The sequence below is a fragment of the Leopardus geoffroyi genome, chromosome D3, assembly GCF_018350155.1.
Source record: "Leopardus geoffroyi isolate Oge1 chromosome D3, O.geoffroyi_Oge1_pat1.0, whole genome shotgun sequence".
Lineage (NCBI taxonomy): Eukaryota > Metazoa > Chordata > Mammalia > Carnivora > Felidae > Leopardus > Leopardus geoffroyi.
In genome coordinates, this window is record NC_059339.1 from 51,624,977 (window position 1) to 51,641,573 (window position 16,597).

General features: G+C 36.6%; 1 long non-coding RNA gene across 1 annotated transcript in view; it reads left to right on the forward strand.

Annotated features, from left to right (window-relative positions):
• The first annotated feature begins 7,181 nt into the window (after positions 1-7,181).
• LOC123587965 overlaps positions 7,182-16,597 on the forward strand; it is a 181,248-nt gene continuing 171,832 nt past the window's right edge. The window contains exon 1 of the long non-coding RNA XR_006707633.1: positions 7,182-7,387. This is a non-coding gene — a long non-coding RNA (uncharacterized LOC123587965). The remainder of the gene's footprint in view (positions 7,388-16,597) is intronic.

Genomic DNA, 16,597 nt, shown 5'->3' on the forward strand with positions numbered 1-16,597 from the left:
TCATTTATTTTAAATCTGAAAGTACTTGAAAGAACTAGTGACACCTAATCTCAGTCACTCATTCTAAAGGCATAAAAGAGAATCTTATCATTACTTAAAAATCACTTTCTGCTCAAAGAAGGATAAGTAACTTTTTTAGAGAACAGCACTGAAGTACAAACCATTATATTTTGATTATGATAATAAATTATTCTAATAGTGTAAATCTAAAATGTATCCATATCCAAGGAAACTGAGTTGAAGAGCTATTTTAGCATTGCTGTTTATATAATCCATACATAAGTTTTCTTAATGAGCTAACAAAACCTAGTGTTCAAGTTGTCCACCCAACACATACAAAAATGTTTTCAGATGGCTGGACACATGCTTCAAACATAGTATTGAAAAGATACATGCTATTTCCAGACGGTATACTTTAACATCAAAGGTATTATGTCATATTATTCAGTACTAAATTTATATATTGTGGTAGAAGGAAATAAAATTTTCAGGTAGGATGGGGAAATATACCATTGAAATATATGACCAAACTGACAAATGAATCTTCCCTGAAGAGAGGTACTTTTAAAGGAGCATCCTTCAGCAGCTATGTGAGTGACTAGACTGTTTCTTCACAGCTTATGTTGTGATAGAAGGTAAAAACTTTTTTTTTTTTTTGGTGATGGTGCCTCACTCCATCTGTGCACAGGAGCTGCTAAGTAGACTCAATTAGGTAGAGTTTCCCAATGCACTACCTACTCCCTAGGTAGACCTATGTACCCAAAACTGACTTAGCAGCTTGTTGCTGGATCTAATAACGAAATGGATACCTAAGAAAACTGGCTGGGGTAGAGAGCTGGAAGAGAGGATTTGACGAGAACTGATTCATTTCATTTATCATTAAGTAAAAATCTACAGACTCACCAAGAATAAAACATAACTGGGGTAAAGATTTCTTTTTTAAGTCTCCATGTTCATTCCTATTGCTTAATAGATTATTTTATGGGTAATTTTATGGCCTGATATCCAGTAACTCATATTTATTAATATTATTTCTTATAGCTCTCATCAGAAATGGCACATAATACCATTATCTTGTTATTAAAATGTTGTCCCACTATGAACAGGGAGCTTAAGATGTATGTCAATGGAAATAATTCGCATATTTGTTATCAATTTTATTGATTACCTGAAGTTTTAAAAAAATAATTATTGAATTTAAGAAATCTTGTGTTTTTTAATATTCTATACAAAAAGTAAGCTTAATGTATGGTAAAAAATTTAATATCATGAACTTTGGAGTCTGAAAGAAATGTATTAAAATATACCTTTGCCAAATTTAGGTATACCATCTTGGGGATATTCTTAACTTCCAGTGCCTTAATTTTCCCATTTTAAAAAGAGAATAATAATTAGACCATAGTTTTATTTGTGATCAAATAAATTTACAAAATAAGCATTAACTAATAATCATAAGTATTTTTAATAGTACCTGCAATATAGTAAGCAATAACTGAAAACTCTTAGATTTAATAATATTATTCATTTTCTTTTTATCTTACCTGCTTCCTCCCTTTAAGATATTCTAATCTGGCAACACATGCTGACTTGATTTTTCCTTATATTAAGAATGCCAAAAACAATTTCTAAAATGAAATTCTTATTCTTGTAATCAATAATTTTTGATATGTTCTGAATCAATATGTTCTGACTTGGTATATCATATCATGCTGAAAATTAAATCACTATCTCTGATACTTTTTTATAAAGTCATGCTTTTGATGTTTTAATTTATGTCAGAATAATTAATAAATGCACCTTGTATTGCCAATAATAACAGCAGGTGTGTTACTTCCCTTTCAAAGTTTCTAGTATTTCTACCATAGATAGAGAGGCTAAGTCCAGATGGATATGTAAATATCTTAGTCATATTTCTAAAGTCTAGTATTCCTTCTGTCAATTCAGCTCTTCTGAACAATGTAGGTTTTCCTCATACCCTCATCATCTAGTTCCCTGACTTTCAGGAGTGGGGAATGAAAAACCTCTTCCTAGTGTATGGTACTACTCAGGTTTTCCCTGCCTCCACGTTGGCCTACAGAGGTTTACTTCCATTTCCAGGGTATGTCAAAAGAAGTCTTCCCACATTTTTGTTATTTGTAGGGATTTATGCCTCCGAAAAACTGATGAAATGGAAAGACTAATGGTGGAAAAGGAAGTGTAACAGAACTTAGCTCAAGATTATCATTGCTGACACTGTGGTTGCTATAGAACCTACTACTGATATAATTAACCCACAAAGACAGTGTGCATTCCTGTGTACTTTGTTTCACACTGAGAGTTTTCTCCATTTCATTGGATGAACCATGGGTCCCTAGTCAATGACAGTGATCAGTTAAGTCATACTCTATCAATGGAATGAAATCTGTAACACTGATGATAAGTAGCATGCCCAAAGTAATTTCTGATATTGCTATGAATATTAGTGATTTCTGAATTTTATCAAGATTTTAGAAAGGGTTCAGAACAAATTTCTTCTCAGATGGCTATGCTGATGGTGTTTGAAATAAGAAGTATCTTTTGGCTGTCCTTATAAACACTTATAAATATTTCAAATGAGTGAAATTTTTCACTGGTATCAATACCAAGTATAGTTAAAAAAGCTTTTGAAAAATGTGGTGTATGTGTGTGTGTATGACTTAAATAGGTTTATTTTGGATTTTCATGAACATATCTTTGATTTTGCTCTTGTATATTTAAATGATACCCTGTAATCAAAGCAAAAACATTGCATAATTGGCACTATGATTTTTTTTTAATGTTTATTTCTTGAGAGAGATGGGGAGAGAGGAGCAGAGAGAGAATGAGAGAGAGAATCCCAGGCAGGCTCCACGCTGTCAGCACAGAGCCCAACATGGGGCTTGATCTCACAAACTGTGAAATCCTGACCTGAGCCAAAATCAAGAGTCAGAGACAGTTAACTAACAGAGCCATCCAGGTACCTCTTATTATATTAGCATTTCTTATAATTCCAAATATTTGAGGATTTTAGAAAAGATAATTTGCAAACCTGTTTTAGATGTATTTGTGTACAACTTAAATTTATACTGGTATAAAGATTAGGGAAAAATAAGTGATGAAAAATTATTTGTATTAAGTGTGATGGTAAGCAGAGACAATCTTTTCACTATTGTTCTGCTAGTAAAGTTTCCTTTTTTCTTCACCTGTTCAATAGCAGAGATTTGTAGTTTTTTAACCCCACTGATTTGGGGTTAAAAAGCTACCATGAATTGCCCTTGAAATAAAGGTAAACAGAGGAAGTATTTTAAGGAATTGCTGTTCCTCTTACTTAGCTCTCTCAGCTTGATGCATGACATAGTCTCCTGCATTCCTATTTTGTAACAGCTCCTGATCAAAGGGTAGTAAAATTCTTCAAACTTCTGGGAGTAGCAGTTGTTACGTTTAGCATGTTCTGCATACTAAATAGTAAAGTGCTTACATGTATGAACATTTGGATCAGATAGACTGATTTTAATTCTTGACTCTAAAATTTATTGGGGGGTATATTTTGTCCATATTTTACTCAGCTGCTGTTATTGTTACTGTTTTTCTTTTTGTTGTGATAATTCTCTCTGATTGATTTTTTTGTCTGGCTGAGATAAAAAGGAAACGGTTGGTATCATTAAAAGTAAGAGTTTTTATTATTGCATACTATATGCCAAGAGCTGCTACAAATGTTTATGTGTATTAATTAATTTGATCTCACCATGCTACTGCCTCAACCAGTAGTCAACTCTACACAGTGTACGATGTATACTATGGATTCTATAATTGCAGCCCACAAAAAGCCCCTCTTCCTAAAGATAACTGAAGAAGTTTGAGAATTTTGGATTACAGCTTGGGCCATAGAAAAGCTGTACTAAGCAGCATCTCCATTCACAGTCATTGAGTAAAACGTGTATTACCTTTCAGTGACCCTGCTACTTTCTGAGTCACATTCTTGGGAAAAGGCAGTGGAGTAAAAAGAGATCGAGTGGTTAGACTACTATCTCTCTCAGAGGAACAAGCCTTTAAGACATATAAGATCAGCTGCTCACTTGGATAGCAATAGAAGTCCATTGTCACATTCTCTATGCGTAAGTATTAATTTGAAAGCGTTCTGCACTCTTCCATTTTTTATACTTTCTTCTCTTCTGAGAAGATAGCTACTGTAGTTATTAATAATTTCCAGAAACCCCAGAATAGGTACAATGAGTGACAGCACAGACATCTGTACTTAGATTCAATTGTTTAGACAATGTTGGGTTGGTGCTCTGTGTTGAATCTGAATTTCTTAGAGATTATCCAGTTGCACTGTTAGGATTTGATCTCTCAGTAACTACACTGACTATAAGTGATTAGCACTATCATACACATAGCAAGATTTGATGGGCAAGCTTAGGTCTCCCTTATAAGGACTCTACCAACTAAAATCCTTGACTATTTTTATGTAAGTGCTTCATATTTTAGAATCTCCTCTATCTTAACTACAAACTATGTAAGAAATTTCCAGCACATACAGTAAGGAGGATCAACAAATAAGAAACACAGTCATTGTTCAGTCTGGCCCTAGTGATAAAAATACAGACGGATCTGATATATATCCACAGCCAGGAAGATTCTACCAATCTTCAAATATGGCTCAATTGGGTAAAATCTTTACAGAAAGAAGCTTTATGAAATGACTCATAGCAATGCATAAGTCTATCTCACAGTAAACAGGAACTTCTTAAACAATTGAATATCAGTCTAAGAGAGTTTGAAAACCACGAAACATTGTACCTACAGTGATGAAAGAGAATAAAATGTGATGCTGAGTTCTCAGTAATCACGATTAGATAACTAAAAGCCTTGATATATCTTTGCGGTTTAATGATAAAGTTTATATCCTTAAACCATACCATATAGCTATTGGACAAATCTTTATGAATCCAAGTAACACTAACTTGTAACACTAGTCCTAGTAACACTAGTAAGTGTCCTAGTAATACTAACTTCTTCATTTAAAAAATTTTGTCCAAAATGCACTTTAGGAGCACCTGGGTGGCTCAGTCGGTTAAGCGTCCGGCTACTGACTGCGGCTCAAGTCATGATCTCACGGTTCAGTTCATGAGTTGGAGCCCCACATCAGGCTTTGCACTCCCAGCGCAGAGCCTCCTTGGGATTCTCTCTCTCTCTCCCTCTTCCCCTCCCCTTCTCACACACTCTCCCTCTCTCAAAATAAACTTTAAATAAAATAAATTTTAAAGAGAAAAAATTTTCTTCTTGTAGTAATATTAGTCATAGAACACTTGAAAATACCAAATCATTGACACAAATATTCCCAATAGAAACAAAAGTGTGTTTTGAATTTTACCAAGACATATTAAAAACTCAAGTTAGAAACGAACCTCAGTGTTGATTTCTTGATGTGCTTTTTTAAAATAAAACTATTACTTTTTTTTGTGGGCATGTAAGTCTCAGTAATCCATGCTTGTCTTTGTTCTTTTTTTAAACATCTTATTCATTTTTCCTCCAGCGAGGTGCGTATGCAAAAATATATACAGAAGGAGGTAGAGTTTTATATATTAATTTATGATAGGAAGGTCTCAAAGAGGTGGTTGAGGATTTCTGGTCAGACAAGACCAAAAAGGTTGTATTTTGGTGAAATACACCTGTAAGCCCTGGAAAGAACACAAGAGAAAACCAAAGGAGAACAGTGAAAGGTAATATGAAGGTGAATTCATTTTGTTATGGTGATACCTGAGGACTAGAAGAACAACACAGCAGAAGGTGACAGCCCAGTCTTGGCATTTCCGAATCTCCAATCCAGCAGATCAGGCAGGCTCCTTGGGTGGCTCAGATGGGAGTTCTGTTGACATTATCTGGCAAGTTTTGCAGAACCAGCATGGCAGAATCTATCAGAATCTCTGTTCATCACCAGCAAATACAGGAAATTAAAGGATAATCATTTACTGGATTTCTCTAAGGGGATTATTTTGAATTCCTCAAATGAAATTCAAAGATGTCCATCTCTCTGAGGTCAATCATTGGAGTTTTAGTAGTGTTGTTTGGTGGTATCATGTTCCACCGTGTCCAATTGTGACACGATCCTTGTGGCATTGTGTTGGTATCTGCACATTTGAAGACGTGGTACTTCTTCCAGTTTTATAGCAGGCAAAGCCCTTCACCAGTCTGCCCCTCCAGGGTGTCTGGTGGTATCCACAGATAGACTTGTTCTTGGAATCCTTAGGCAGGTGGACTGGCCTGGAGTTTTGATACATGGAGCCCAGCCTGCTGCCTGGGTATGTAGGAGCAGGCCTGGAGCCTAGGTTCACTGAGGTGGGCCTGGCCCTTGAGTCTATTATGATGGACTTGGACCTACATTCTGGGCCCACAGAGGTCAACCAGGCGCTAAGGACAAATAGGGTGGGCCTGGACTCTGGGCACACAGGCCTTTGCAAGCATTGGTCCACAAGAGCTGAGGGAGCCACAGGTAATGTAGTGGATCCAGAACCTGGGCTTGAGGAAATTCACTGAGAGCCTTGTGCCCAGGAACCTGCCTGGCGACCAAGGAGCCATCTAGGGCTGTTGTAGCCTGCCAGTGCCCAGATATGCTGGGAGCCTGCATTTATGGGATCTCTGGGAGCCTGGAACTGAGGAAGCCACCGAAGTCAGGGACTGGATTCGCAGGAGCCCACGGAGAGCCTGGTTCTGAGGAAGCCGCCTGGAGCCCATGTGGGGCCCCGGCAGCCCATGCCAGTGTGGGCTGGGGCCTGCCTTCAAGGCGCGCTCAAGGAGTCTGGAGCTGAAGAAGTCACCAGAAGCCGCTGGGGCCGCCCGGGGCAGCTGGAGCTGGCAGGCACGGAGGACTGCAGGAAGCCTGGGTTTGCAGAAGTTAGGTGGGAGTTCGGTGCCCGGGGACCTGACTGGGGCCGGCAGCCACCAAGAAGAGCCGCGGCTAGGTTCCTGGGAACCTGAGAGCCCACTGAGAGCCTGATGTCGCGGATGCCTGCCGTAAGGCGCGGGGGAGAGCGATAGCGCTGTGGTGCCGTAAGGCACGCTGAGAGCTGGGAGCCTGGTGCCCCAGACGCCATCACGACTGCGCAGCCGCTGGGCGCCGTGGTGAGTAGAGCCCCGGTACGTGGGAGCCCGCCGGGAACCACGTAGGGGTACAGGAGTTTAAATGGTGACCGGGCGACCCGCTTGGGGTCTGCCCTCGTGAGGCGCACATTCAGTTCACTGTCCCCCTGTGATTACCTAAGGCTGCCAGATCCTGAAGGAGGGAGGAGGGGTGTGAAGCTTACTTTCCTGCCCTCATCAGTGTGCCCTTCTTTCTGTTCTTCGTCCAGATGCTGTAATTCCGTGCTTGGAATCCTTGGCTCCTATGAAGGTATTGTTATATCCAAGGGCATTTTCGGTTTTATCAAGTTATGTTGATATAAATGTGTGTATACTAACCATGTATTATTTAATCTTTATGTTTGTGATATTTGTTTATAATATCACTTCCTCATTTCCGTTATTTTTTCTAAAACTTGTTTCTTCAATCTCATAAAAACTTGAAGAGTTCTATTGGGTTATTTAAAGCAACTTTTTGCTTGGTTGTTCTGTCTTTTTAATTCAACCTTTTATTTCTCTTTTATTCTGTCTACTTTCTTTGGATTTATTTTGTTTTTCTTAAGCCAACATTTAAAAATGTGCCACTTAATTACGGACCCTTAAGTTGGTCCTATTCAACCCCTCCTTGTAAATCTGGGTCTTCTTCTTCATCTAAGTAGGAATTTCAACCAGAAGCATCTGAATTCATTAGCCTAACTCTAAACCAATTACCTGCATTCTTTCCACTCCAAATCCAAATCCAAATCCCATGATGCAGTATTTTTGGACATTAAAGTTTGGGTTATTTTCTTTGAATGGGACACTGGAAAATATTAACAGATGAAATAGTTCTTTTTTTTTTTTTTTTTTATTAGCTGAAGCCTCTATTCTTAGTGTAGCTTTCATTTTTTTTTAATTAAGGATACATGTTTGAAATTATCAATTATATTTTGTGCACCTACTGATAAATGATTTTTAATTGATTTGTGATTATAATCAATTGGGCATTAAACTACAGGCCTTTATTTTCCTGAAAAAAGATGTTGTTTGAGTGTGTTGTAATCTTCTAGTCAGATTGCTAATATTTACTTTGTTATTCCTCTTCATTTGTAAGGGAGACATAAGTTTCTCTTGCAACTCAAGCATGACATATCTTTTTTTTTCTTTAATTGGTTATTATCTTTAATGAAAATAAGTCTGTATTTTCACCCTCCCATTTTTAAATATGGAAATTTGGTACACTCTCCCATATTCTCCACTTTACCACTTTTAGCTATTTTGCTGATTAAGTTGAGTATGTAGATTCATGTGATGATAATAAAAATGATGACAATGATACAGGGATGAGAGATGATGATGATACTTTTATATTACCGGTAACTTTTCTGTATATATTTTCCTAACAGTGAAAATAATGTCTATAAAAAATTACCCTATATTATACAAATTTATTTCACTAATATGCAGCATCTTTCAGAACTGCATTTTATTCTAATTTTTCATGTCGTTTTTTGTTTGTTTGTTTTCCTCTCTCTCTCTCTCTCTAAAATGACACACCATCTCTGTTTCTATGACCAAAATGATAAGGCCAGAGTACTTTTGGTGGTCTACCTCAGGTCAAGATTCAGTATGGGTTCAGTTAACTGTGGCCAAGAAGGCAAAAGCACTAGGCAAAATTGTGCAGGCCTAAGAGTTGAGAGAAGAATGAAATCCATTCACTTTGCTTACCAATTTATATACAGTAACACTGTCTGCCCATTGGAAAAGATAGCTGTTATTTTTTTGTAATTCCTACAATAGCACTGGCTTCTTGCCAAGTGTGCACCTATGGGCTGGGTTCTCTAGAGTGATGCCTTAACCGATTTGAACAAAGTGTCTATCAGAACTAGCAGGAGCTATCAATGAGGCAAGGATGGAGTGGTGGAGTGGGGTTGGGGATGTGTAATTATCTATAGGATAATAATAGGTTTTTCTCTATTCTCATAATTGAAGGGGGGAAAAGAGAAAAAATAAGGAAGGGAACTTATAGACAAGTATGTGTGTGTGTGTGTGTGTGTGTGTGTGTGTATACATATATATACGTATACATGTATATATGTGTGTGTGTATATATACATATATATATAGAGAGAGAGAGAGGTGTTCACCATAGTGCATATTCTGGTTTGTATTGGCATTTCTTCGCAAATCTTATTAAAATATGTCTTACATTCCATAACTTTATTATGTTTAAACCATGTAGGAATATTTGTATTCTATGAATAATATTATTATCACATCATTTACTTTATTTAGAGCTTGTAACTCATATCTTTTCAGTCTGTTTGCTCATACTAAGAAAGGTCTGTGTTTAATCAGTATTGATTATTGACATGGATGCCTTTCAAAGAATGAGTTATTACTATTCAGATTTTTCTGGCTCCAAAAAAAATGAGAAGGGAAAATCAGCATGTTGCTATTGGTACACTTTTTTCACAGTTTGAACTAGGGGAGCTAGATGCAGCCTGGTTAAAAATTAAAGTCTTAAGTATTTTACCTATAGTGATCTTTTTCTTTTTTTTTTTCCAACGTTTATTTATTTTTGGGACAGAGAGAGACAGAGCATGAACAGGGGAGGGGCAGAGAGAGAGGGAGACACAGAATCAGAAACAGGCTCCAGGCTCTGAGCCATCAGCCCAGAGCCCGACGCGGGGCTCGAACTCATGGACCGCAAGATCGTGACCTGGCTGAAGTCGGATGCTTATCCGACTGTGCCACCCAGGCACCCCTATAGTGATCTTTTTCATGTATGTTGTTACAGCGTGTTAAGACAGTACCCTTACCTTTTTATTAACAGAATGAATATTGTCATTAAAGGTTTCAGTGGTCTCACTTTCTGTATTAGACTATCCATAGCAAATGCAGCTAGAAATGAACATCATGGGAAGACCCAGTACAACTGAGATTTCTTCTCATCTAATGAGATTAAAGCTAGTCTTTGCCAACATCCTTTGTGTCTCTGAAACATAAACCATCAGTATATGTGTCTGGAGGCTTTGAATACTTATTCCTTAATTCATTCATTCCATGCATATTTATTTTGCTCCTTCTATATATTCCAGATAGTATTTTAGGAAATGAATATATATAAATAATATATATGTATATGTACATATATATGTAATGTATTAAGCGCACATATACATGTGTGTATATATATATTATATATACGTGTGTGTGTGTGTGTATATATATATATATATAATACATATAATAGAAAACAAAAGAAACATTATTATAGAAGTCCACTGTCTGGTTGATGAAACAAGAATTAAAGATCAACAAACAGGCTGCCTAGGTGGTTTAGTGGGCTAAGTGCCTGACTCTTGGTTTCAGCCAGGGTCATGATCTCACATTTGGTGAGTTCTAGCCCTGTGTCAGGCTCTGTGCTGGCAGTGAGGAACCTGCTTGGGATCCTCTCTTTCCCTCTCTCTCTGCCCCTCCCGTGTTCCCTTTCTCTCTCTCTCTCTCAAAATAAATAAATTTAGAAAAAAAAAAAACACACACAAGATTAAAAACAGACAAACAAACAAAAAAAAACCCAAAAAACATCAAATGAAATTGTGAAAAGCTTAAGAATTGCAAGAATAAGGTGTTAAACAATAGACACAGTGGGAATCCTCAAGACAGCTTCTTTCATTACAGACTAAATTTCTATTTCTAGAAATAAGGTTAGTAAGAGTGTTCCCTCTCTTTTCTCTCCAAATGACCAAGTCTTTGTAAACAGACTTTATGCAAAAGAATTAGGAATAAGATATGTTAACTTTAATGTTGCCTCAGTTATTCTCAAAATCATACAAGGAAGAAAGGGTAGAAAACTTAGCAAAAAGAAGTTAAATTTTTAGTGTCCCTAATTACCTTAGTCAAGATATAGTGGAGAAGGGAATTGAAATTGTTTCGATAGCCTTGGCATCCTCAAGAAAACTGGCTTGTTACTTGTCCATTCAGAAGAAAAATTACTTTCCTGAATGTCTTGAGGTTACAATTTTGGCATTACCCAGTGCACACTCTGTTATCTAAGCCTGTTTTAAATAGATGGCTAGTTGATCCTTTCAGACTCTTTGGTTAGAGTTGTCTTAATGGCCAATAGGCATGGCCAGACATTAAGGGACTAGACTAGCTAGGCTCAAGTAACTTAGCAATCTTGTACAAATAAATAAATAAATAAATAAATTCCTAATTATAACTGGTTGTTTTTTTTAATTTTATCTATAGTTTTGGTGCCCAACTTCAAAGTAGTTTGTTATAATTAGATTGCTCAAGTTGGCTTTAATTTAAGTCCTTAGATTATTTAGGGTCTTATTAAATGTGAAATGTTTTTGAGGGTCTGGAGATACTAAAAAGGATTATTTCAGGAACTTCTACCAAGACTTTAGCTGTGTCCTTATGGATAACAAGAAATAAGTCTTGCAAAGAAACAGAAGAGAAAATATTCTATGAAAAAGGTATGCTAATTGAGAAGTCCCTGTTAACAGAAACAATTTGGCACTCGTTATTTACTGTATTTTCTTCCAAACTTGTCATATAAATTCAGTCTCTCATTAACTGAATATCACTGATTCATCTTTACTTTTCTTCAAACTTGATACAGAAGTGTACCCTATATTTATGTTTGTTGAATGTTGCCATGAGAATCTTGGAGATGGAGAATTAAATACTTGTGTTTACATATACATAATGCTTGTGCTTACATTTTTCCAGATAGAAGCAGAATTACCTCTCCTAATGTTAGGCTGTAAAGGCAACCAAATAGCATATAACCTTTAATTTCCTTCCAAGAAATAGCACAGCAACAAGGCCATGGAATATTATTTGGTCTTATGTGTTCATTATGGGATTTAAAGTTCTGAGACTATAAAGATGGTCCTTTTTTGTCAGAGTGCTTTTAATACAGGCTTGGAACTGCTTGCATTGGAAAGGGATCAGATTAGGCTCTTATTTTCTTGGCCTCCTCACAAAGGCCAACTTTCCCAAAAGGCTGTTGGTTTTTCTTGAACTGATTGATCCTTTATCACCATCAAAATTGAAAGTGGGTGTGGGTTTATTAAAAAGGGACTAAGAGGGGCGCCTGGGTGGCGCAGTCGGTTAAACGTCCGACTTCAGCCAGGTCACGATCTCGCGGTCCGGGAGTTCGAGCCCTGCGTCGGGCTCTGGGCTGATGGCTCAGAGCCTGGAGCCTGTTTCCGATTCTGTGTCTCCCTCTCTCTCTGCCCCTCCCCCGTTCATGCTCTGTCTCTCTCTGTCCCAAAAATAAATAAACGTTGAAAAAAAAAAATTTTAAAAAAATAAAATTAAATTTAAAAAAAAAAAAAAAAGGGACTAAGAAAGTTGCTATTTAAATCTTTGCTGTACTCTAGCCTTTAGTTTGGCATCCAAGGGCAAATTAAGACTTCCATTTTGTTGAGCCCAAATCACCAGACAATTGCTTTAGTTCTGAAGGCTAAATTATTACAATAAGCAAAAACAGGTCTTTGTCCAGTCTTGTTCTCTGTAGATACATTTCTTTCAGTTTGTTGGTAGCAGTGGGTGTGGCTTGATAGCCAGGTAAAGGAGGAACTGTATACATCAAAATTAATAGATTTAGGGACATCGCCCAAATCGGTTGTTATCAATCCCCTCAAAGCTGAGTTAAAACTATTTCTTTATATGTCTCCCTTTGTTTCTGCTGTGTGTTCCTCATCCTTCCTCCCAATTTAGTTATTCATTGTAGTACCTCTGTACTCTTCCCTTTAAAGTTATCTATTTTACATCTTTAAATATTGATTTTTCTATTTGAATCACTCCAAGATAATAACCCATTTATGTATCCTTCTTGGACTGAATTGATCACATTTTCTCACATGTATAAATTTCAAATGATGTTAAGAGTTGCAGTCATGATTTTTTTTTTTTTTTTTCCCTTTGGTAGGCTAGGTAAAACAGCAGTGTAGATAGTTCACTTGAGAGCTACCTCAGACATGCTAAACATATTCAGAGACTGGCAAGGAACCAAACTATACTTTGACAACTCTTTCCTGTGAAACTGTGTTGGGTTGGACTGTGTGATTTGATTTGGGGATTAGGATGAAGATTCAGGGGTGCCTCAATATAGTCCATCTCACTCTACCTGGTTCTGTATTGGGTCTTGAGTCTAATTTCTTAGACTCAAATACTACTCTCCTTATCCTTTTGATTAATTTTCTGTTCATATATTTGTCTTCAGAACTTTAAGGGTAAGGGTAAACATGAATGAGTGTTTTCAGGTCAAATACTGTATTATATCTTCCTAATGTAAGTCAGATTTATAGTATCATAGTACCTTCAGCCAAACTAAATTTGTTTTTCCTGGAATATTTTATGAGATACCTTGCTGTATATTTCCTCTTATTTTCTTTCTTTTTTTAACTTTTTTAATGTTTATTTTTGAGAGAGGGAGGTATAGTATGAGTGGGAAAGGGGCAGAAAGAGAGAGAGAGAGAGAGAGGGATACACAGAATCAGAAGCAGGATCCAGGCTCTGAGCTGTCAGCACAGAGCCTGATGCGGGGCTTGAACTCACAAACTGTGAGATCATGACCTGAGCCGAAGTCGGATGCTTAACCAACTGAGCCACCCAGGTGCCCCTCCTCTTATTTTCTATATCAGAATAATTTATCTAACTGCTCTGTTAAAATGTTATCCATTCTTAAAGGTATACTTAAAATGATACCTCTTCTATCATAATATTTTATAGTTGTAAACGTTTATTATGAAAAAATTATATTTCTGTAATATATTTATTTTTGATGTTTATTTATTTTTGAGAAAGAGACAGAGTGTGAGCAAGCGAGGGGCAGACAGAGAGGGAGACACAGAATCCGAAGCAGGCTTTAGGCTCTGGGCTGTCAGCACAGAGCCCGACACGGGGCTCGAACCCTGATTGTGAGATCATGACATGGGCCAGTCAGTCACTTAACCGACTGAGCCACCCAGGTGCCTGTATAATATATTATACTTTATAATATATATTTTACATATAAACATATAACATTTTTTATAAAAATATATAAATATTAAATTACTAAGTAGAGCTGATATTGTCCCCACTTTACATATGAGAACATAGTGTTTAATTTGTCCAGTATCTGACAGTGTTTAGGTACAACTGTTAAAAACCAAGTTAAGTCTTTTGTCTTGGTATCCATTATACATCACTGTGTCTATTATGCTTAGGCAAAAAGCATGACACAATTTTGAGTTCCCATTTTTCTGTGGATTTAATAATCTTTCTTGCTTTCTAAAGCTTTTTTGCTGCTTCTTAGTTGTAAATAACTTTGTAGTTGCTTTATTTTCTATACCAAATTGGAAGTTCCTTTAGCTATTTATGAAATCTTTACATACTGTATATTATGTGCCAAAGTGAGGCAATAGAGAAACCTAAAGCAAATTGTTAAATAATTTACGTGAAATCACAATATCAGTGAATGGCAGATTTGGAGATTTGAATCCAGTAGTCCAGCTCCAAAATCTGTGTTCGTTAGATGTACGTTATTTATATTCCCTCTCTAATAACTCATCTTTGAGTTCCCTACTCACCCATCAATGGCTATAATTGAAATGGATGGAATTCAGTATTAAAAAATGCATTTCTTAATAATGATTAACCTTTATTAGAGACTCAATATTTAGAATTATCATGGACAGATACCCCATATTATAAATGATCGCTATAGCATATTATAATATAAAATTACTCCTTTAGGAGAATTTTTAGTCCATATAAATACTTAGTGTAACTATGTTATGTCTTTTTTTTTTTTTTCAGGATGTAATAATCCAATTGGCTTGTGGCAAATCTTGTTAATATACTATAATAAATTTGCTAGAACAAGATTTAGAAACAAAGAAAAGAGAGATACTGGCAATAACTCAGAGATTGTCTAATCATTTAGCTTTATCACCAAATATCAATAAAAATTATTAGCTGACACTAAAGAAGGGAAAGGAAAGTGTAGTCTTAAAGAAGAGCATCATTAAGGGAGCCTGGCTGGCTCGGTTCGTAGAGTATGCAACTGTTGATCTTGAGGTCATGAGTTCAAGCCCCATAGTAGAGGTAGAGTTTACTTAAGAAAAAAATTAAAACTCCAGACTTAAAAAAAAAAAAGCATCATTAATCAAATTTAATAGAGCTAATCAGTGACTTACCATTGTCAATTTTCCAGGAAAAAAATAAAACCGTGAAGACATATATAGATAAATGAAGAAACACTTCCTTTGGGAAATAATTATGTAAGAGAATTTAACAATGACCAAATATAATTATTTTTTTATCATGAGGATATCTCTTAATTCTTTTTTATTATATTTTTAATGTTTATTTATTTTTAATGTTTTTAATGTTTTTATTTATTTTTGAAGGAGACAGAAAGGCAGAGCATGAGCGGGGGAGGAGCAGAGAGAGAGGTAGACACAGAATTCACAGCAGGCTCCAGGCTCTGAGCTGTCAGCACAGAGCCCGACGCAGGGCTCGAACTCACGAACTGTGAGATCATTACCTGAGCTGAAGTTGGACGCTTAACGGATTGAGCCACACAGGCGCCCCTGTTTATTTATTTTTGAAAGAGAGAGAAAAAAAAAAACGTGAACTGGGGAGGGGCAGAGAAAGAGGAAGACACAGATTTTGATGCCAGCTCCAGGCTCTGAGCTATCAGCACAGAGCCTGATACGGGGCTTGAACTTAGGAACCTTGAAATCATGACCTGAGCTGTAGTCTGACGCTCATCTCATCTGACTGAGCCACCCAGCTGTCCTGATAGCTCCTCATTCTTAAAGCTCATTCAGTTGAATACATTTGCTCCAACCTAAAACTAGAGCTGAAAACCTAACATTTAAATGCCCAGTGACCCATGATTGCTTATAATTCTGATTGTCCACATCTGAATTTAACTTCGTTCCATAAGATCGTTATTCTTGTCCTCCCCACCATAACTCTAGGCATCTACCATGTATCCAGTTATGCAGCTTAGAAGCCTAATGATCAGGCCAAATTTCTATTTTTTATTCACCCTCACTTGATTTTTTACCAAGTCTTGTGGAATTTTCTTTCTGAATATGGCTTGAGTCCACTCCAACATTCTTTCCTTATTTGTATCACCACTTAGTTCAACCCCTATTTATCTGTCATCTGAATCTCTTTAATCTATTCTTAAATAGTCTCCCTTTATTCATTCTTGTCACTCTTAAAATGATCTTTTAGGTTGCAGTCAGATTCATTTTTATTAAATAAAATATGACTGTTATCCCCTTGTTTAAAAATTCGCAGTTGCTCTACAACCACTAAAGGGAAATGTTTAATCTCATTGTCTAGCATAAAGACCCTTGATGAAGTGACCTCAGACTACTTCTAATTCAACATTTGCCACTTTATATCCTGCACTTTAAACTGTGGTTCCCAGCACATACCATGCTATTTTATAGGTTCATGATTTATTCACAGTGTTCCTTTG